This window comes from Micropterus salmoides, unplaced genomic scaffold (assembly GCF_014851395.1).
Source record: "Micropterus salmoides isolate LMB-PRFRI ecotype aquatic unplaced genomic scaffold, ASM1485139v1 Ms_hic_scaffold_8, whole genome shotgun sequence".
Lineage (NCBI taxonomy): Eukaryota > Metazoa > Chordata > Actinopteri > Centrarchiformes > Centrarchidae > Micropterus > Micropterus salmoides.
In genome coordinates this window covers 5,495,642-5,517,033 of record NW_024044570.1, presented here as the reverse complement: position 1 = coordinate 5,517,033, position 21,392 = coordinate 5,495,642, and the positions used below count along the sequence as shown (strand labels likewise).

The window sequence follows — 21,392 nt, the reverse complement described above, 5'->3', positions numbered from 1 at the left end:
TAATCAGCGGTAACGTGTGTTCATGGCCGGACTGGAATAATAATTCAGGCCTGGATCTGACGCCAGTTAAGGCCAATCACATTCACTCCATTCCCAAGAGACCATGTACTCTGGTCTTTCTGTTTACTCTTTATTCCAGAAACATAGCTTTTACTTTGTTAACATCCAAAATACTTAAAACAGCCAAGCGTCAACAACAGTTTCAAGTGTACTTCCATAATTAAGGCAACAGTGACAAATATTCATTCATCATTTCTGTGTACTTTTGGAGTGTTTGGTTTGCATCTGTCATTTCCTAAGAGCTCTGACTGGACTTCTGTTTATCATTTTGAAACTCTGTAGCTCTTAGTAACTGGACGTATTTCCACAGAAAAGAGCATTCAGGTCGTTATTTCCCAGATTATTTCCATTCATGCAGATCTCCTGCTTTCCAGCAAAGCAAAAGTTTTTTAAAACACAGAATCAACTTGGGAAAGGTAGTAGTGATATGACGTGCTCAGAGCACCCCTGCTATTATGGGGGTTTTTTTAAACACCAACCATATCCCTTGCTTGTGAAGATACCTGTAATTTTACAGCATTTGCCAGCACTTTCCCCGCAGGCTTTTCTCTTTTTAATGTGCTCTCTCTCCTTTCTCCTGTGCTGTCAATTTTTTCTCCACACTGCTTGGCCACGCACACTCCCTGCGCTGACTGAATGTTGTGTTGATGCATGCAACCACGGGCCGATCTCGGGGGGGGTCTGGCAGTATGCCCCCCCGCCCCGGGGAGATTTTGCTCCTCATTTACGGCAGCTAAATGCACTATTTTTCAAGCCATTTGAGATAATAGAATTCATTTGGGAAAAACCTAATAGTTGCTCAGGGGAAAAAATCATCCTGTAGAGCCTACATCCTATTTTTTTTTTTATTTAATTGTGTGAAACAATAACACAATGAATGTAGCAGATCACTCATTTTCACTCCCATCACCTAAAAAGAAGAAGAAGAGTTCACAGAATAAATGTTTAGTTACTAAGTTATAGTACATTTCAGTCCATACTATATTAATCTGGGCTGCTCTAATAGCAAATCCAGGATCCACAACACTGCCAAGTAAATGTGCTCTTGCATTGAATATTTGACGACAAACATTTACTCAGCAAACACATTGACATCTGGTGGCTTGTAATTAATATTGCTGATATTAATACTTTCAATCTCATACATGTGCTATAAAACTCCAAGGAGCCTGCATATTGTGCTGCATTAAATAAAGATGTTGTGCAAAAAGCCTAGATAAAATATCTTTGCTGACACAATCATGAATGTACCTCTTTGGTATAGTTTAGTGCCACTGTGGGGTTATGTGTTTAAACTTCATTGTCTATATTTATGTGACATTTTATGTGTCGCAATGTGATGTGATTGGAGAGTAATCAAATGGATTCAATTGCTTTGGTAGATTTACCAAGAAAGCAATGTAAAGTCAGACACTACCACCAGCATTTGATCTTTGTGCTTCCTTCAGATGTGATGGAAGCACCGCAGGAGTTGTTTCAGTTGATTTGGCGGAACCCCTGGTTAACGGTAGTGACTGCAAGTGTGATTTAATGCTACAGCAAACTCTCCTTGAGCAGCTACTTTGACAGAAAAAGGAGCAACACTTCATGCTACACATGTAGTTTCCCAGACAGCAGCAGGACACAGTAAGAGTTCCCAGCCGGGGAGTTGGAGGTTTTCAGCCTGCTGCCTGCAATATTTCATCTAACAGCTCACTGGGGCTGCTCTTTCTTGTTCCTTGACTCCCTGCAATGTTTAAAAGTGAGCCGAAAAATAAAATCCTAATGACCATTGTGTTGTTTTGTAGATGTATTTTTGGTGGAACAATCACGGTGAGTGCTAACCTCAGTGACAAATACATCGTGCTTCCTTTCACCCTGTATTTTGCCAGATGAATACTTTTTATTTGAAGCAGCAGCAGTGGTAACTGTTTGTGAGGCCGTGATCAATGAGACTCAATGAAAAACAATGTTACTATACATCCATGTCAATTCACTGCACCTGCATAACCCCTGCATGCAGTTAGTGTCACAGCAATAACAGTCAAACCATAATGGCTAAATCCCATGCAAATTTATAGGAGCGGCAACGATGCAGGCTTGACCATAACGTAACAGCACATAACCAGCAACAGTAAACGGTACGCTCACTCTGTGATCACAGCCAGTGGGGTGTTACAGCTGGAGTTCAGGCTTCCTTCCAGAAAAGAGACATCTCAGTGGAAACCACCTGGTTTTATAAATTCAACGCATGTGAAATGATGCCCATGTGTGATAAACATGATTTTACTTGTGCTATTTTTGTAAAGAAAGAAATCTAAATCCAGATAACAGTACAGTTCAGATGTGGAGCTCAGTGTGTGTAATGTAATTATGCATTGATTATATGTCTGAATTTTAATGAGGATCATGTTGCAGCTCGTGTTTCCTCTTCCAAACAATAACTCTGCTGAATTAGTTTATTATGGCAGAAAACACTGCAGTTACTTAAAAACAGAAACATAGCAAAATATATACTAAGCTCTCTGGTTCTCTCCCTCCCTGTAATCGGGGTTATAACGTTGCTGCTGTAATAACTACATATTTACCTGTGCCCGCGACACTGCTGTAATCTGTGTTTAAATGGCAGCAGCAGCCGTAATCATGAAGAATGGCTGTGATCGAGGCGTTTAAAAGCTTCAGATTAATAACGAGACCCTGTGCAGAGAGCAGCTGTGGCTTCGCTGTGGGATCAATGAGCTTTCATCTCTGCTGCTGCTGTTGTCTGTGCACACACACGCACTCACACTGCTGCACATGAAAATAGCTTCATTAGCAGCTCGAATATGTATTTATATCAACAGGAGTAAGGTCGGATGGTATGAAGCCCCTCAGCTGCTGCAGGAACCACAGGCTGCACAATTCATGGAGGAAGTAGCCACTATGATCAGAGGCTGTATTGATTAGAGCTGAAAGCTCATTAGCTTCTAATGGGTAGATTTTAAGGTAAGCACTTCTTTATTGAATATACAGTTGTCTTGATTAAATTATCTTATACTTTATCTCAACCCACAGAACTCATTAGGCTGACGTTTAAAAAAATATGTATTTAAACTCTTGGTGTGAAAAGCCTCATTGTGTCACAGTGATAATTAACCTCATAACTGTTTCCTGTCACAGATGTTTCACTGTTAAAGGGGCAGCATTAGCTCAGTCCGCGGGGACTTGGCTTGGGAACCAAAGGCTCGCTGGTTTGAGTCAATCATGGGCCACTGCCGAAGGTGCCCCTGAGCAAGACCCCGAATCCCTAACTGCTCCCCAGACATTACACAGTTGCCAATGCTCCTAATTAAGATGGGTTAAATGCTGAGAATTTAACGAATTTCCCCTTTGGGATCAATAAAATGCCAGTAGAAAAAATAAAAAAGCAGGTCTGTTTCCTAAAAGGTGTTGGAGAGCACTGTGTATATTAAAAAAGTTGTATAAAGACATTTGTGTTTCAAGAGGGAGCTGTGTGAAATCTGATAAATTTGCTTTAAGTGAAGTTGGCATCAATTTTGATCCTTTTTAAAGTGGGTATAATGAGTTTGACTGTGTTATAGAAATGCAATGTTGAGCAGTGTCAGTCTGAATGCAGAAGGAGGTCTGATTGTAAATTCACAAACTTTCAGTTTATTCTTCTAGAGGTATCGTGGATGTAATTGTGGATTTGTGTGCATAAGGTTTGATTTATGGCTGTGTGTTAAGTGGCTACGGCTGCTACAGAGATACCACATGGAGATAACAAGAGCTGTGATTGGTTAGCTTGGGCTGTTTGTGTTTCCTCCTGCATGTTTCTGATACTGGTGCAGATTGTTCAGAAAACATGAAGCAAGTTGAATAAAGGCTCAGTTATCTTCTCCTTTTCACTTTACAAAGACATTATCACCACTTTGTAATGGAGCTGAACCATTTCACTGCAAATCCCTGATTGCAAAGTTAATGAAATGTACGTTAAAGGTATATAGGCTACTGTGTATGTGAAAAAAGTTGTATTTGTGTCTCGAGAGGGAAAGTAAGTACCAGACAACAGAGCAGCTTCTTCCCCCAGGCAAAATAGTGTCTATAATTTTTTTATTTTTGTACATAACGTTTGCTTTGTGAGTAGCATAAATGGAACTTCATCCCATTATAAAATAATAGGTATCAACAGGGATAAAAATAGGGACGAAAGGAACGAGGGAGTAGAGGAAAGAAAAAATGTAATTAGTGGAGTGAGGCAACAGTGGAGAAAATAATGTGGTAGAAAAAGTGCAAAAGTGGAAAGGAACAAAAGGTAGTAAAAGAAAAGGAGAGGTAAAGGGGGAAACAAGGGAGCGATAGAAGAGAGAAGGGTAAAGAAAAAAGAGAAAAGGAAGAGGTAGTGAAAGGACTGAGAATTATGATGATGGTCAATGTCGGGGAGAAAAGGAGGAGGTGGAGGAAGGTGGATATAGAAAAGGGAAGGAAGTAGTAAAAGGAGGAGGTAGAAGAAAAAGGAATAAATGAGGAGATGGGGAGGAAATTAAGAAATAGTGAAGGATTTGAGGAGGTAAAAGAGGAAAAAAGTGGGTAGGGGAGGAAAGGAACAAGGATATGGTAGAAAGGGGATAGGAGATGAAAGAAAGAGGGATAGAGTAAAATAAATAAAGAGAAAATGAAGAAAAGGAGGAGGTGATGAGAACAATAATAAAGGAAGAGGAGAAGGATTTTGTGAAGAAAGATGTAGTGGATGAAACAACTCGCTGTACTGAAGGATAAAAAGACAGTGAAGGAAAAGAAGGCATCGGGAAAAACGAGGAAATGAAAAAGAAAGAAAGGAGAAGGTGGTGGAGAAGGAGAATAGGAGGTATAGAGGTGGAGCGGAGGAGATAGAGAAGCAAAGCTCAAAGGAAAGAAGGAGGTGAAAGACAGAAGAAGGTAGTAGAGAAGGAAAGCAGGAGTAAGGTAAGGAGAGGAAGAGTGAAGGGGGAAAGAAGGACAGATGATGAAAGTATGGAAGGAGGTCGTGAAGAAAGAGAAGAAAAGGAGGAGGTATTTGAGGAAAGGAGCAAATATCGAGTGAAAGGAGGAAGTACCTTTCTGAGGTAACTTCCTGTGTCCCCTGATGATGTCATCTCTGTGATGATCCAGCTGCTGATCAGATGTTGCTGATGTTCGCTGAGACCTGCGCTAATGGCAGCAACGTAATACAGAATCACTGCCGCTGCCCTAGGAAACCATGACAACAGCTGCAGATCTCCCCTTCAGCGTGCTGAGCGGCTCGGCGATGCCCACCCCACCCCACCCACCCCGAGTCCAGTCCGTTGGCAGGTTAATGTGTGCGTTAACCTGTAGGGGGTGGAGATGTGGGACAGCTGACAGGTGGAGCGAGCCTCTTGGCCATCTGTGATGTCACCAGCTGGTCCTGTGGGCTGCTGGGAGGTTGTTTCATTTCAACAAATGATTTTACACTCTCTAAGAGGATCTGGCAGACTCTGAAGGCTGCAGGAGAGAGTGGTTTTCTTTTACTATGTTGTTGGGGGTCCAGAAACCGGGATTTTGGCTCTTTTAAATACTTTTATCTCCTTATTTGAAGCTTTGGCCACGTTTGACATGAACAACTGACACTGTAACATTATAGATATGCCAGAAAATATGGAAATGCCTAATAGGTCCCCTTTAAAGGTAGGGTTAGGGGCTAGGTAATGCATTATGACGATGAGATGCCCCCACAAAGATAGTAAGACAAACATCTGTGGCTGTGTGTGTCTGTGGTGACATCATGTTGACTTTAAAGGTCATGGTTCATACTCAACTCTTCTGTGGCTCTGGAGGAGATTTGTCAAGTCTGAGAAAACAGCCCTGGTGATGTTATAGTGACGTCATCAGCTTGGGCTTGGAGATCACTGCTTTACAAACAGGAAGTGTGAAAGACATTGGCAAGTAAATCCCGGCTTCCTAACTACTGTTTTTCTGCAGATGTATTTATAAGAGCAGTATTCAATATATTTACAAAACATAAAATGTTGCTTAATGCCACTCTCCATGCATCACTGGCAGTAGTGGCTGGAGGATCTTTCCATAGGTTTTGCATTGCTGTGCTGATTTAGCATTCACGTCAAGGATAGTGCATTCAGGTAACGCAGTAAGGCAGCGTTACTTAGAATAGTAGCTGTAATAATATTACTGTTTTGGAAATAGTAATCCGTTACACTACTAGTTACTGGGACTTACTGCCCAACACTGGAAAAGAGTGAACGTTTTTCTCGCCAGGAGAGTCTCATTCTCATACTAATACATTGCTCTCTAATAAATATTTCCTGCTGTCAAAATAGCACATTTTGCTATCAAATTAAGAAATCATGCTCTTAAATAAAAATGACTGCTGCGACTTATTGGATGTCCAAGATAACACAGTGTTGTTTAGCAAATTCTGTGTTATATCCACATTTCTCTGTCTAAAATCAAAGCAAGACTGCATTAAAACCAAGCAGCTCAATTACATTTTCTTTATATACTCCGTGTATAGATTTTTATTAATCATGTGTTTATATCTAAGTGCAGCCATCATCATATCTTCAACATCCTGATACTGTCCAGCACAGTATCGTTTTGTTTCTTCCCACCTCTTTTCATTCACGAGATGAAAATCAGCCGCCGAGCCGAAGACGATCCACCCAGTTCATAATCAATTAGTGACACCAAGACCAGAACGCTCTGCGGTAACTAAAGTCCCAGAGCTCCAATTAGGTTTCCTCGTGGTTTGTTTCTGTAATGAGCCCAGGTGGGTTGCCTTGTAGGTGGCTCTTTACACCAGACCGAGCAGTGCTGTGCTGTGCTGTGCTGTGCCAGGCCAGCTGGCAGACGACAGCAGAGGCTCCCAGGTAGCAGAGTCAGTGACCTCATTGGCAGGGAGAAACTGTCACAGATTAAAGGAGCATTTACATAATATCACTGCACAAGGAACTGACTCGTCCCAACTGCCCTCCATCACACTTCACTAAGATTATGCAGGACATGTCAAAATGTCTTTAAATAATGCTTTCTTTGGCTTGAAAATCCTATTAAACCATAGATTAAATATCTTTTCATGTCCATTTGCCTTTGAAGTCTTTGAACTCTGTCTGCTGTCAGCAGCAGGGTTTTTCCTCCGAGGCCCGAACTCCACAAAGCTTCGACCTCCTGCGCGCTCACATGTGATATTGATACTTTTGGCTGGTTTTCAAGGCTTACGTTGGGTTTAATATGTGATGCCCACCAATGTGTGGTCACATTTGTTTTAATGAAGTTTTCTTTCATCAACATGTTTCCACGGTATGTACTATGTAGCCTTTGTTTAATGAGTCTTTACGGACAGATGGTCGTTTTATTGCCTTTACGTTGAGATGTTTGTTGGTTTCCTCATTCTGCGGCAACCAGCTAGACGAACAGAATTATTTTTCCTGTTTGCAGTAGTAGTAACTTAAGTTAACTAACTAACTTTTGCTGTATAAAATGAATATCCTTAATATCTGAGTAGTAGATTCTTGTAAGGATACATTGATGTGATTGTGTGTAATTTAGCGACTGGTGTCGTAAATTACGAGTTTTAATTTTGTCTGAAGAATATTTAGGTTGACTCAATAACATTTTCCTAAAATGTAAGATACATTGACAAATGTTTTAGCATTTTAAAATAGTAAAAAAGTAAAGCTAAAAGCTGTAAGCTCATGCACCGAGTGGCCATACACAGATAGTAGCAGTATGCTAGGTTTTATTAAAGGTTACGTGAGACAACCTTTTATACTTATTATTTTATTTTGGTTAGCTGAACCAACAGAATGTAACAGAAAGTAAATAGACAGAATGCTGAAATGTGGAATACGTGTGTGACTGTGAATGGAAAATATTGTACGACAATGCCTAAATCAACGCATTGAAACAGTGTAGTAAAAGGAAAAAAGTTTATTTTGCATATAGTGAATAAATTCATTCTGCTGCGCGAGGCTAAATGAACAGCCATGTCAGAGAAAGATGTTTTTCAGCGATGTTTCTTGAGCACATGTGAGCAGTCACCCTCAGGCCCCACAAAAAAATACGCAAATATAATGCTCAAAATCTGCACGGATATAAAAGCAGCAGCTTCACGAAATTCTCCAAACGATGTGCAGCCTAGAAGAGTATGTTCCAGCTTTATGTGAGGTAAGGAAACTAGGCCTTCTGGATCATCATGTGAAATCAAAATAATCTTTCTGTACACCACACCAATTTCTAACTGTTGGACTGAAAAACACTTTCACTGTAAACACCTCACCAAGAAAAAGAAAAACTCAACCTAAAAAAGTTAAAAGCATCAGAGTTTGGATTGAAGAAGTCAGTTTTCTAAGTTCATCTCAGGAATTTTCACTTAAAGTCAGTAAACATTGTGATGACAACAGCAGGTATCCACACTGGAGGTAAATGGCTTCAGGATACATTCATGGTGTTTTTTTCTATCTATGACTGGATCACGCTGTGCAGACTCACAAGTCTCTGTTCTGAAGGTTGAGGTAGAGGAAGTTGGTTGTGCCGATGGAAAGAGAGAGAGAGAGAGAGATTTCATAAATTACTTTGCACTCTGTGCTGTTTTTTTTTTGGTTTTTTTTACCAGTCTGAGCTCTGAGAAAGCCTGTTGGACCATTGTCATTATTATTAATTATCATCATCATTATTTGGATTATTATTCCCGCAATGCTGACAGCTCTGCAGTCGCTCTGCTGGAGCAGAATTTATTTGGGGGCCTTCGTGGCCTCGGAGTCATGACCTTTGCTTATGTCTGTATTGAAGACTCACATGGTTTACGTGCTGGAGTGAAATGTCCTCATGCTTGCTACAAAATGACACAAATATATGTAATACATAAATTAGCTTTCCGTTTACTTCATTCAATTTTTAAATAAAATAAGACAATGACAGATGTCTCGGATAAGAAGTCTGTGTGTAGGCTAATAGTTTTTTGTGTCTAGCTTTGTTTCTATGAAGATTCTCAGTCATCCAGGTCATAGTTATCCAACGAAGGTTAAAGTCAAGGGCAACTGGACTTGGTTGAAGATACTGGAAGACGTTTCGTCCCTCATCCAAAGGACTTCTTCAGTTCTGACTGACTGGCAGGGAAACTCAGCTATTTAACCTCAGTGGGGTCGTTATCCCGGGTCATCGATACCGCTGGTTTGTTAGTGTTCCTTGTTGCTGTGACGACAGTCGTTACAGTCGTTAAGACTACCTGTGGCCAAGACTGAACGACCATCGTTGGTATCTTCACCTGAGGCCAATAGGTTACGTTTGTTGAGTTTCCTGGGAAGTGATGAAAGGACAGCATTGTAAGTGGGGGATAAGTGGTGGCGTAGACCCCCTCCCCTGTTCAATGACGGCTTCTCAACCCGGGTGTAGATGCTTCCTTGACACCTCTTTCAAACCATCCATCTTCTCTGTCTAAAATGTGCACCTGGTGGTCCTCTAGCTTTGTACATTTGGATGTGCTATGATTGGTGTAGGCTATCACCCATAACCACCATGAAAACTCTGTTCAGATGGGCTACTTTAATGGTCAGTCCCAAATGTTTTATTTTATAATGTGGATACAAATCTATACCTAGTTTGGTACCCATTACACCAACATATAGGGTTAGTCAACAAAATTAGAAAGACTAGATGTGTCCACAACATGCGGTGAAAACTAAGTTTGCTGAGGCAACTGGCACCACGCAGTTTAACAGACACAAAAAGAAATGGCATCACCACAATCTGAATTTGGGGATTTATGACGGTATATCTTATCTCATCTTATGGACATTTGTTAAGCACCATTCAATTAAAATGTGACTGTGAACCAAAATAAAACAGCACATTGTAGTTTCTGTATTTGTTACCAAGGCATTAATTAGTATTACATGGGGAAAATGTGATAATTGCTTTGCAGGTCAAGGTGTGTGCCCTTAAATTTTCTGACTGTGCCCCAAAAAATTTCACTAAGGGGCTACAGTGCTCCTAAAAAAAAAGTTAGTCTGAAGCCCTTGGTAAGAAACACAAATTTCATGTTTATAAACTTTTTAGACGTTGAAAATGCTCCAAGGTGATCCTGCCGCTGGTACTGGTTCAACCAAGCCAAATTTAAGCATAATGACAATTAAAAAAATATATTTTCCTGAAGAAGAGAGAACAGCAGGACTGACAGTTTGATTGAGAGTAAAATAGAAATAGCCTTTCTGCACTTTGTTGCCGCCTCATCGCCGTTGAGTCGAGCCGAGAGTTTCCCCACCGGGAGACCCAGGATCTTCCTGCTCTCTTAGCGGAAACTGTTGGCCAAAACTAAATTTATCCTCATAACCGGTGAGCAGGTGTTGGTTTGAAAAGCTGTTTTGTTGTGGCCTTGCGGCTGAACAGTTTATGATAACCACAGCTGCTTTATGACAGAAGGAGCCCTGTGAGGGGTTCAAAAGTTTAAGACCTGGAAACATTTCTGAACAATGAAGCAATGTCATCAGTTATTCAACCTTCCTTTAGACGCGCCAAAGATACCAAACATGTCGGCCTGATTTTGGGGGGAAATGTGTTGTTTCTTGGGAAATTGAAATGAAAAAACAAGATTTAAAGAGGACAGTGGGACTGTCCGGTATAAATACTCAAACATAACTTGTTTCACAACATTCAGTCCCCATGTAGGGAGATTTATCCACAGAATTAACAGAAAATGATCAGAAAATAGAACTGGACTGTCATGTCCATCCAAGCTGTAGAAGTGCTGTGAGTCACATAATATTTTCTATGGGAAAAATGAATTGGACCAGAATCAGGGGCACTCCAAATAGTAGTTTTTACTCTTCGGTTTCACTCTCTGAAGTCCTTCTATTCATCTGTGACACTAAGACATTGAACATGTCTTATTAAGAATTTAGTCAAGTCAAGTCAGTTTTATTTATATAGGGGCTTTACAATCTGTACAGTATACAACATAGTCTAAATTTAGACCCTCGATTCGGATAAGTAAGAAATCCCCAAAAGAAAGCCTTAAACTTCAGGAAGAGCAACCTTGCATGTGGTGGCGAAAATGAAAAATTATTGCATATAAAGTCAGCAAGTGACAAGTCAGTTTGAAATTGAGGGTTTTAATATATAAAATTTTTAAGGTCTCACATTTTTGTGATAATTCATTATCTTGTTTGCTTTTATTAAATTTTTTTGTATTGGGCTTTAGAGACACTTAAATGTGTAGTTCTCATTGGTTAAGTGACAACGATTATATGAAGGCTGATTTTACAGCCCTGATAATAAGTATTGCGTTGTACAGTCAGTGTTACCAAGTTATTTTTTTTTTACAAAACTATTGTATAATGCCTAAAACCTTTATTCTGGACGTCCAGAAAATGTCTTAGAACTGAACATAATTGAAAACTAAAATCTAGATGTTATAATTTAAACATTTGTTGCTATGAATAAACATCAGAATTGGACAGGAAACTTCAGTCATCTGTCAACAAACAGAAGCGAGTTTTTTTAGTTAACTCAGACTGAACGTTACATGTTTTAATAAAGACAAAGTGTCACAATCTCTTTTCCTGCTTCTTCTTCTTCTAAACTTGGCAGCTGCAGATATTCCTTCGTCAAATATGTTACAGTGATGTGTGTGTGTGTGTGTCTTTGTTATGTGTGTGCAGCAGATTAAATGGAGGATGTGATGGTGTTGTATTTTTGCTGACGTTCTGTCGGATCAGTCATTTTTTTTTCTTCCTCAGAAATTTAAAAGCCTGCAGGAGATAATCTGCTTTTCTTTCTCCTCCATCTCTCAGCTTCTCATCCTCATCCATTTTTCCTTCTGTACTTCTTTATGCCTTAAACAATCTCTTTCTCCCTCTCATATGACATGACATAAATGCTTCCTGTATCACCTCACCTGCAATTTACTTTTGTCTGGTTAAGATTTTCTCCAAGTCCTGGTCATCCATTAATGCAGCTTTTTGTTGTTATTTATTTATTTAAATTTTTCCTGGAGAGCAGTGTTTATCTCCTGTCCTCCTGCATGCAGTCTGAGGTGTGGATGAATATTTCATGGCGAGGGAGCCCCTCCACCTTTCCTCCCTCGAGAACAAGTCAACAGAGAGCAAAACGACTCATCTGTAGTCAGCAGCTCACCTTTACTCAAACAAATAAAACAAACGCCATCCATTAGTGGCGGCCGAACGAACATGGTGAGGTGAGGAGGAGCAGGTAAGAGATAGCTGCACTCAGAGGGAAAAGCCTGTCATTTAGGAGGTTTGTTTCAGGAGTTCAAATACAAACTGCTCCAACAACTGGACTGACCTTATTTTCACAAATGCAAGTAAAAGGGTATTTTTTTCCTTTTAAGGAGGAAAATATCATCATCATTATTGGACCCAAGCTGACCAGACACGTGAAAAAGAAAAACAATTCCTTTGCAAAATTAATGCACATTCATTTTTCGCTGAATTTAGTTTCAGACCTGGTGTGCAAAAGCTCCAAATCTGACTGCTTCTAATGTAAATCTTGGCCACAGTTTTGATAACTGTTGTTTCGTCAAGAGGACATTCATTGGGGTTTTCCATTTCCATGTGATGGTCTTCGCAGCAGGGGAAAGCGTCGCCGAGCTGTGCTGCTGTGGTGCTGCTTGGTAGCAGGACCGAGGCCTGTTGACCCAAAATGGATGCAAACACAATCAATTAAAACTTCAGTTATAGGATTATTGGTCTTTTGACTTGTGTTAAATAATGCTGTTTTCAGCTGCCAACAAGGTGCCAAAATATAAAAATGCTGATTCTTCTCAGTCTAATTCCTAGTTGCAGATTTTTACAGAGACAGTCAAACCTCCACATTCACTCCTCAGTTTCTCAGTGACATTTCTGTGGTATTTCAATGACAGGAAGTTATAATTCAGAATAATCTGCAGCCTTTTTGTGGCGCACAGTTAAATGGAAACAAGGATCCCATTGTGGAGCCTTTTCTTTCTTTCTGTATCCGAGTCCTCAGAGCGAGGGAGGAGGCTCAGAACGAGCTGCTTTCACTGAATACATAATCAGCTGAAGGAAACCCGAGTGCTCCAATTACCCGATGCTCGTTAAGAATGAGGAGGACGCACTGAAAGACAAATTGGAACAAAGGTTTCTTTTTGTCCGCCTCTGTCAACAGCTCTGTTCAGAGAAAGAGAGAAATGTGTTTCTCCTGCAAATCCCACACTCAATTTGTGATGTCTGTTTTACTGTTTACTACGTTTTGTTCGTTTAAAGTACAAAACCTCCTCAGAGGTTTAGAATTAAGGTGATTAATCGTGCCTTTATTAAAAACTGGTAGCCACTTCATTCATCCACAAAATACAATTTACGAACAGTATTACCAACAGATTTATGTCAGGTTTGAGCTGTGTCTTAACCAAACTAGCTTGTTGGCTATCGAGATACAACATAAATCAGACAGAATTGGAGTTGTGTTTTTCTCTTTTGATAAAGCTAGGCTAGCATTTTCCCCCAGCTTCCAGTCTTTGTGCTAAGCTAAACACCTCCTGGACCTATCTCTATACTGGACTCAGTGATGAAACTGATATCAGTCTGAAACAGTCTGAGTCGCGGTTGCTTGTTAGCTACTAAGCTAACATAGTACGTTAAATAACATTAGCTTTCTAGCAAACAAATGTTAGCTCATGGGAGAGCAGTCTGTGTCAGGGATTGGGGATATCAATTAAAATAGTTTTTAACAGAACTAAATTTGTGCACTAAAACAATAACATTCTCCTGCTATTTAAAGTCAGTAAAACTGGCAAAAAAATTGCTGCAGGTCTTCTTTCTTTTTGTTTCCACTTTTGGTGCAGCGAGGCTTGCAGTTTTCCCCTGCCTCCAGTCTTTGTGCTAAGCTAGGCTAAACACATCTCTTACCGTTCTGCTACTGAACGCACAAACGTGAATCTGATATCCCTCGTGTGACAGAAAAAGAGACTAAATGTTTTGTTCTTTTAGCTCCGTGTGGCTTGGTTTTGTGGAGTTTTCTTCATCTGAATCAGGTTTAAGGATAGAAGATGTTTTAGGTTGGATGTCACGTAAATCCATCTGAGACAAGGTTGTGATTTTGTGCTTTATGAAACTTGATGATTTAAGAGAATAGTTTGCATAATTTTTAGTCTTCACAGCTGGGTGTTGAAGTTTAACAGAAATGTACCACACTTATCAGCCAGCATTTACTGCAAAAACACCTAAAACATTAGCTTGTAGAGTCAATGGCTTAAGCGTTAGTAGCTTATGTTTAGTCAAGTACTGTCCTTAAAAATTGATTCAAGCCACTTAATTTTATGAGACTTTTAATAATTCAATGCTATTTTCTATTTAAAATACAGGATAACTTTATCACAACACACTGTTGAGGGGAATGTTTCCAGCATCAACATGGAGTTGAAATATGGTAGGTGACTCCATGTTTCAGTGTATCTCATTTCAAAAACTTCCAAATCAAAAGAAAGTACTTTGCACCATCAGCAGACAATTTCTCCTTGTATTTCAACAGAACAGAGATGAATGATTTTCACCTCCTGTGACGGACACGCTGAACATTTGAGAGGTATAACACAGGTCCTGACTGAGTCACAGTGATGAGCTGTTACATTGGATTTCATCACCCGCGCCCTGTGAGAGGACAGACCTGCCCCATGCCGCCTTGACGCTTTATCAGCAGCAGTGATTTTTGAAGTGCAGACAGAGGGTAACGAGTGTAATGGATGTGACGCTACAGAGCGCTCGCAGGCTTCAAACAAAAGGAAAAGCCTCTGAAAAACGATAAAAGACAGAAACTGAAATCAGAGCTTGTTTTATGTTCATCTTGAACATGAAGGAGGATGGTGTAAGACTTACACACGACCTTAACCTGACCCTAACCCTACAATGTTTTTTCAACAGTTTTAGTCCGTTAAATACAAATCATGCATACTGTGCATCACTGCTGGGTGTTAAAATCATACCCGCAGATACCATATTGATTTCCTGCTTTCATGCAGCCACTGGTTTCAGTACATTTCTATGAAAATCATCTTGAAAAATGCTGCAGAGAGACAATCCATCGCACATCCATAATAATTAGTGTGCATAAATGAGATTTTAACATACAGTATGTTTAGGGGATGTCAGATAACAGTATAAGGGGCACAGTTAGTTTTACTTTCACAAAGACATGTGGTAAATTATCAGACATCAGACAGGCATAATCTAGCCCATAATCTAGCCCTTTGGATTTAAAACAGTTAACTTTTTGTTTTGTTTTACTGGTTGATACATTTTAAGATTTGACATCATTTGAAAAGAACTTTTTCAGTGAAAGCTGAGGGTTTTACAGGCAGCAGACAGTTTAAAGAGCAAGGCTGCTCTTTTCTGAAGAAATCCACAATATACCTCTAATTTGAATGTCTGAAAGGCATTGAAAGTTGTTTTTTATCTTGGTCAGAATTGGTCTGAGCAGACAGAAACCTAAACATAATCCATTGTCAACATAAGGCGCTTCTCCCTCTGCAAACTGCATGATTTCAGTTTTGTGTGTTTGCTTGCTTCCTGGATGTTGTACACTCTTACAGCACCCTGCACCTATACTTCTTATGCCAGGAACTGGCTCTGGGTCTGATGGGTTTCTTCTTTTTCATCTAATTTCCTCCTGTTTGTCAGCGGGTTAGACAGGTGTTGAGGCAGGCTGGGAGACAGAATCAGAGCTAGCAGCCATATGGACCACCACCATCTTCCTCACCTCCTCATTTGCTTCACTACTCATATAATGATGCTTTAAATGAGCTCATTAGAGTTTTTAGGTGAATCTGAAACCAGAAGGAATGTGAATATAAATGGAGAAAGAAAGCCTTATACTTTCTCTGATAAGTATATTTGAAACAGGTTGCAAAGTTAGATCTTAAGATAGTTGCTTTGTCTTCATAGTTGATCTTTAAAATGCACATCTGGACAGAGGAACTTCAGTCATTCTTATCTTTGGCCTGATTTAAAAATGTAGTTTGATGCAGAGATGGATTGAATCTTAAGGTATGCTTTATGAGTTTAATTGAAACAGTTTAAACACCTCAAAATCACACACAATGCCTCTAAAACCATTGGTCTCCCTACTCCCTACCTCACTGGCACTGCCATTGCACGAAAAGCACTAACCATAGTACACGACCCCAGCCACCCCCTGAACTCATGCTTCACATCACTGCCCTCAACAAACTGTAGCATTACCACTCTCATGGACTCATATTCATGTTCCTTGTGTCTATGTTGTTGTGTTAGTTTCCTGCTCCTTAATTGTTCATAGGCTGCAGAAACAAATATCCTCTAACGGAGGACAATTAATTTTCTATCTGTCTAATTTGTTAGCTAGCAGCTTTTGAAGACTACACAGTTTGGTTAGGTTTAGTTAGGTTAGGTTATATAAAGGTATACTTTAGGAGTTTAGCATCTGAAATTGTTAGAAACATCTACCAAATGGTTGTGGTCAGTTTTAGGCTTTACTGGTGAAATCACTGACAACATTCCTCCGAGCAGATAACTAGTCACTTTGTCAGAGTGGAAGGTAAATGTCTCTGTACATCTCAACACCCTCTCTTTCACTCCTGCTTCAATCTTTACTGCTTGTGAAATACACTTCTCCCCTCCTCATTTGCATTTCAAGACATGGAGCTCATTCTGTGAAATTTTGGCAGACCAACCTACCTCTGGCACTATTCAGAGAACACTGTAAGCTGTTTCACATTTGGGTCACTGGTTCCGAACCAAGCTTGAGCCAAACTGTCGGCTCCTCTTAACAACAAGTCCAGAGTCGAACTAAAATAAGACCTTTCACACTGCAGCTGAAACTGTCCCACTTCTGACTTTTCTTCCCTGCGCTGTGGATATTTTTAGAGCCATGTGAAGTTCTTGTCCAAACTTCCTGGGCCTGATAATATCTGATCCATAGCTGAGTAATGTAGTAATACAGTAAAGTAGGCAGAGCCAGTGTTTCTAGGGAATATGTATCCCTCACTGTAAAATTTCTTCTCTGATATGACATTTGAACATCACTTTAAAATGGTAGGCCTAGAAAGAATCCCCATTTGAGAGAGACTGAGACCAAAGTCAGATGTTTACTGTTGATGTTTTAATTCACTGAAACATTTCTGTTCTCAGACTGGGAAAAAATGTGAACATTTATGATTGACTATGATTGATTAAATTTATGATATTTATGTTATCAAGGTTTTATCAGACTACAAAGTGGCACAGCGCTGTTCCTCCACACGTGCTCAAAGTGAAACTACACATGCTCAAAGAACTACTTGTATGGCTAGAGAGTGAACGACTGTAGCTGGTTAGCTAATCACCTCTAGCCAGCTGGGAACATGTGTGTACTCTCACAATAGCTCTTGAAGGTAGCTCCACAGCTAGGCTTGGGCAACCTTCTCTATTTTCATATCGTCTGATCATGGCTACTTGAGATCACCGATTGGCAATCGGGGGAGCGGTGTAACGTTGCAGCATGTCAGTGAAATATCAACATTGCAGAAATAGGCTTATTAGAAAGAAATACAGTATTGTGTTTCCCACAGAACCGTGTAACTTTGGCGCTGTGAACACGCACACTGGGGGGCAATCTATAGCAGCTATGTGCGTGCTAACCTCGACAACCCAGCTGTATTCTAACATTAATATAACTATCCTTATTAGCTAGGCTCCTTACATGCTTACTTCTAACTTATTTGAAGATGGGTCTCTGACATTGACAGCATTGTGTTAAGAAAATGGATAGACTAACTTTAGAGTTAACATGAATGCATTAGTTTTCCTATAACATTATACACATGGCTCCGTTTCAATGTGTTTGTGAGAGAGAGAGAGAGAGAGAGAGAGAGAGAGCGAGAGCAAGCAGAAGTGCTGAGTGAATCAATGCTCTGTGCGCAGCTCCACAGTGAATTAGGAATTTACTCATATTAAATAGTATGTGGCGGTCAGCGTTGATCGTCTCGCCACAAATAAATCAGTGAATGGGAAACACTGCACTGTGGTGCAGAATCTTGAGACTGTTTTTTTTTTGTTTTTTAACCTGTCCTGCCCAGCAGCCTGGTATAGAGTATGAGGAGCTGGAGACCATTATGTGCCAGACAGGTTAAACTTTAACAAGAGAGTATTAATATAATCCTTTGTCTGTTCTATTTATTTAAATATGTGTTGATTTGTCACCGGGCACAAACACCGCACAAACAGACAACACAGAGAAAGGACAACACCTAAAAGAGAACGGGGATGGGTGGTGGGGACAACAGGAAATAACAGAGGGAAACACCAATTGCAGCAAGCAACGAAACCTGCAAGAGAACGGGGGAGTGGGGCTAACAACAAACAGACAAAACAAAAAAAACACACCTGCCGGACAGCAATAAACAGCAGATTAAAAAAAACAACTGAGGGAGAAATGAAAATGAGAAAAAGTCAAGCAAAATAAATAAACAACACAGCACAGCCATGAGAGCTGGAATAATAACAATTCATTAAAAAAAGTGACTTAAAGAAAAGCATCAAGAATAATTCTACATGTGACAACCAGGGACAACCTAACCTTCCAGAGACTGTTTTAATATCATCTTAGTTCTGGTAGTGAGTTAGTGAAAATCGCCTTAATATTGACGCATTAAAAACTAATCGCTGATCATCCCTTCAATCGTCGATAGGTGATCCAATCGCCAATAGGAACAAGCCCATCCACATCTAACAGATGGTCTCCTAAGTTATGAACTCTGTAGCTCTCCTTTTCCTTACAGAGCAGTACGGTCACTACAGTTTGCTGTTAGTCCACAGCTCAATTTTATGCAAATTAGATAATGGTTTGAATCCAAATCTAAACCTCTCATTTGTCCTTTCGAATTTTTATCGAATGCAACTAACTTTAAACATTTGCAAGTGATCAAAATTGTAAATAACCCCTTTTGCTGTCTGAGAACACATGAAATGTTGATTAAAAATGTATCTGATATACTGATATAACAGCTTAAGGCCCGCTCACTTTTACAGACCATATCTTTCCCGATAAGGTCTAACCCTAACCCTGATTCAGAAATAGTAAATGGATCAGCTGTTGATTTTTATATGAATGAAAGTTTTAACTGGGAGAGTCCGTCTCCTGAACTTGACACGAGAGAAGACTCGTGAAGAATCTTAAAGACACCAGGAAGACACTTTGAAGTTCAGATTTTTGCTTTTAGGTGGAATGGAGAGGTTGGAGGACACACTGCTTCGCTTGTTTCATCTGGTTTTCAAGTTGAGGCTGCGCACGTGTTACCCAGGAAACCTTTCATGATCCGGCGTTCAGCAGCTCAAAGGCGAGTAATGAAAGAGGCGAGTGGGCACATACGTCCTGTTTCTATCTTTATTCTGACTCATGGAGGGGGGGGTTACATAGCAATTCGCTGCCATGGTGAACTGTTAATTGAAAGGTCAGTATAAAGGCTTTGCCAGAGGCTAGCTTTAATGACATCTGTTATTACCCCTAATTCCATTAGACGGCGTGTCTTTGAATGTTTCAGCCGTGTTTATTTGGTCCGCCTTTGAGTTCAGTGGCTCCTGCTGTGAGACCTTCTTCGGCTGAGTTGAAAAGCAAAGTGAAATTGTGTTATTCCCTCTCATTGGTCCCTTGTCCCTCTGATATGATTCATTTGATTCCACATCATTAAAACTTTGCTGAATTAGAGCTTGTGTTTGTGTGAAAGACAAAGACCTCGCCTTAAAAAAATCCTCCTTCCTTTATACGTAATACTAATATTGAACTTCCTCACCACTGCAATAATTCAGAAGAGAAAAATCCAGATACATCCCTACATGTATGAGGTTTTCACATTTCCAACACCAGCCTAATAATGTAAAAATTGCAAATGGTGGCTGAGGTCTTGATTTATCTCAAATACAGGTAGTAGTGATTTTATGATTATTTTATGTTCATTTACCTGTTGTATTGGAAAGTACCAGGTACCAGACCTTCAGTATGTTACGTAAGTCATATGACGTACGTCATATGAATAATATTTGGTTAACGTTGTGAAACGGTCGCAGTTTGGTCAACTTTAGGCAACAAAACTACTGGGTACTACTACTAGGTTAAGGAAAATACATGTGTTTTGGGTTAAAGCGTTATTTATATATATATATATATATATATATATATATATATATTATACTTTACGTTGACTTGTTTTGACACGGGAGAAAAACTGCGGTCTTCTGGGTGAAAGTCCTGTGTTATTTGACCCATCCAACCTCCTCCACATTCAGACTTTGTCGCTATTTGTACTACATCACCTGACTTCATCAGAATCAGAATCAGAATCGGGTTTATTGCCAGGTACATTTTCACATACCAGGAATTTGCCTTGGTATAAATTGGTGCTTACAGAACACGTAAATAAATAAACACATAAATAGAAATAGAAATATATAACAAGTAAGGAGATCAAATATGTACAAGTATATAAAATACAATAATACTATAATACAATGCTTTCAAGTATGTGCAAATGTTCACAACATGAGCATAAAGCACAGTTGAGCGTTGTTGGTCAGGAGTGTGTATGAGTGGTGTGTGTGTGTGGTGTTTGGGGAGGGGGGCATGAGAGTCAGTAACAGTGGGGACAGTTGTTGAGGAAGCCCACTGCCATCGGAAAGAAACTTCTTGTGGCGAGAGGTTCTGGTGGCTGGAGGTGCAGCTGTTGGTGTACAGGGAGAAGAGCAGTGGGGAAAGGACGCAGCCCTGAGGGCAACCGGTCCTGAGGGTCCTGGAGTCAGAGAGATGTTTTCCCAGCTTAACATGCTGCTTCCTGTCTGTCAGGAAGTCAGTGATCCACCTGCAGGAGGAGTCAGGCACGTTCAGCTGAGAGAGCTTGTCCTGCAGCAGGGCCGGGATGACAGTGTTGAAAGCAGAGCTGAAATCCACAAACAGGATCCTGGCATAGGTTCCTGGGGAGTCCAGGTGCTGGAGGATGACGTGAAGGGCCATGTTTACTGCGTCACCTACAGACCTGTTGATCTGTAGGCTAAGCAGGGGGTCCAGGAGTGGGTCAGTGATGGATTTTAGGTGGGACAACACAAGGTGCTCAAAGACAGCTGATTGGCGCAGTGCTTCAGGATGGATGGGGAGACAGAGTCTGGCCCCGGTTTTGCGAGGTTTTTGCCTCCTGAATAGTCTGTTGACGTCTCTCCCAGTATGGTAAGACAGAGGAGGGAGGGAGGGTGAGGGAGAGGAGGTGGTCGATGAGATGGTGGACTGTGGTGTGATCAGTGGTGACGGGGGTTGGTGTCAGGTCTGTCCTATTGTCTTCAAAGCAACAGTAAAATGGTTCAACTCATTGGCAAGGCGTGAGTTGT

At 40.4% G+C, this 21,392-nt stretch overlaps 1 protein-coding gene across 1 annotated transcript in view; it reads left to right on the top strand.

Moving 5' to 3' along the window:
- LOC119894372 (metabotropic glutamate receptor 8-like) overlaps window positions 1-21,392 on the top strand; it is a 208,492-nt gene that overhangs the window by 58,746 nt on the left and 128,354 nt on the right. The window lies entirely within an intron of this gene.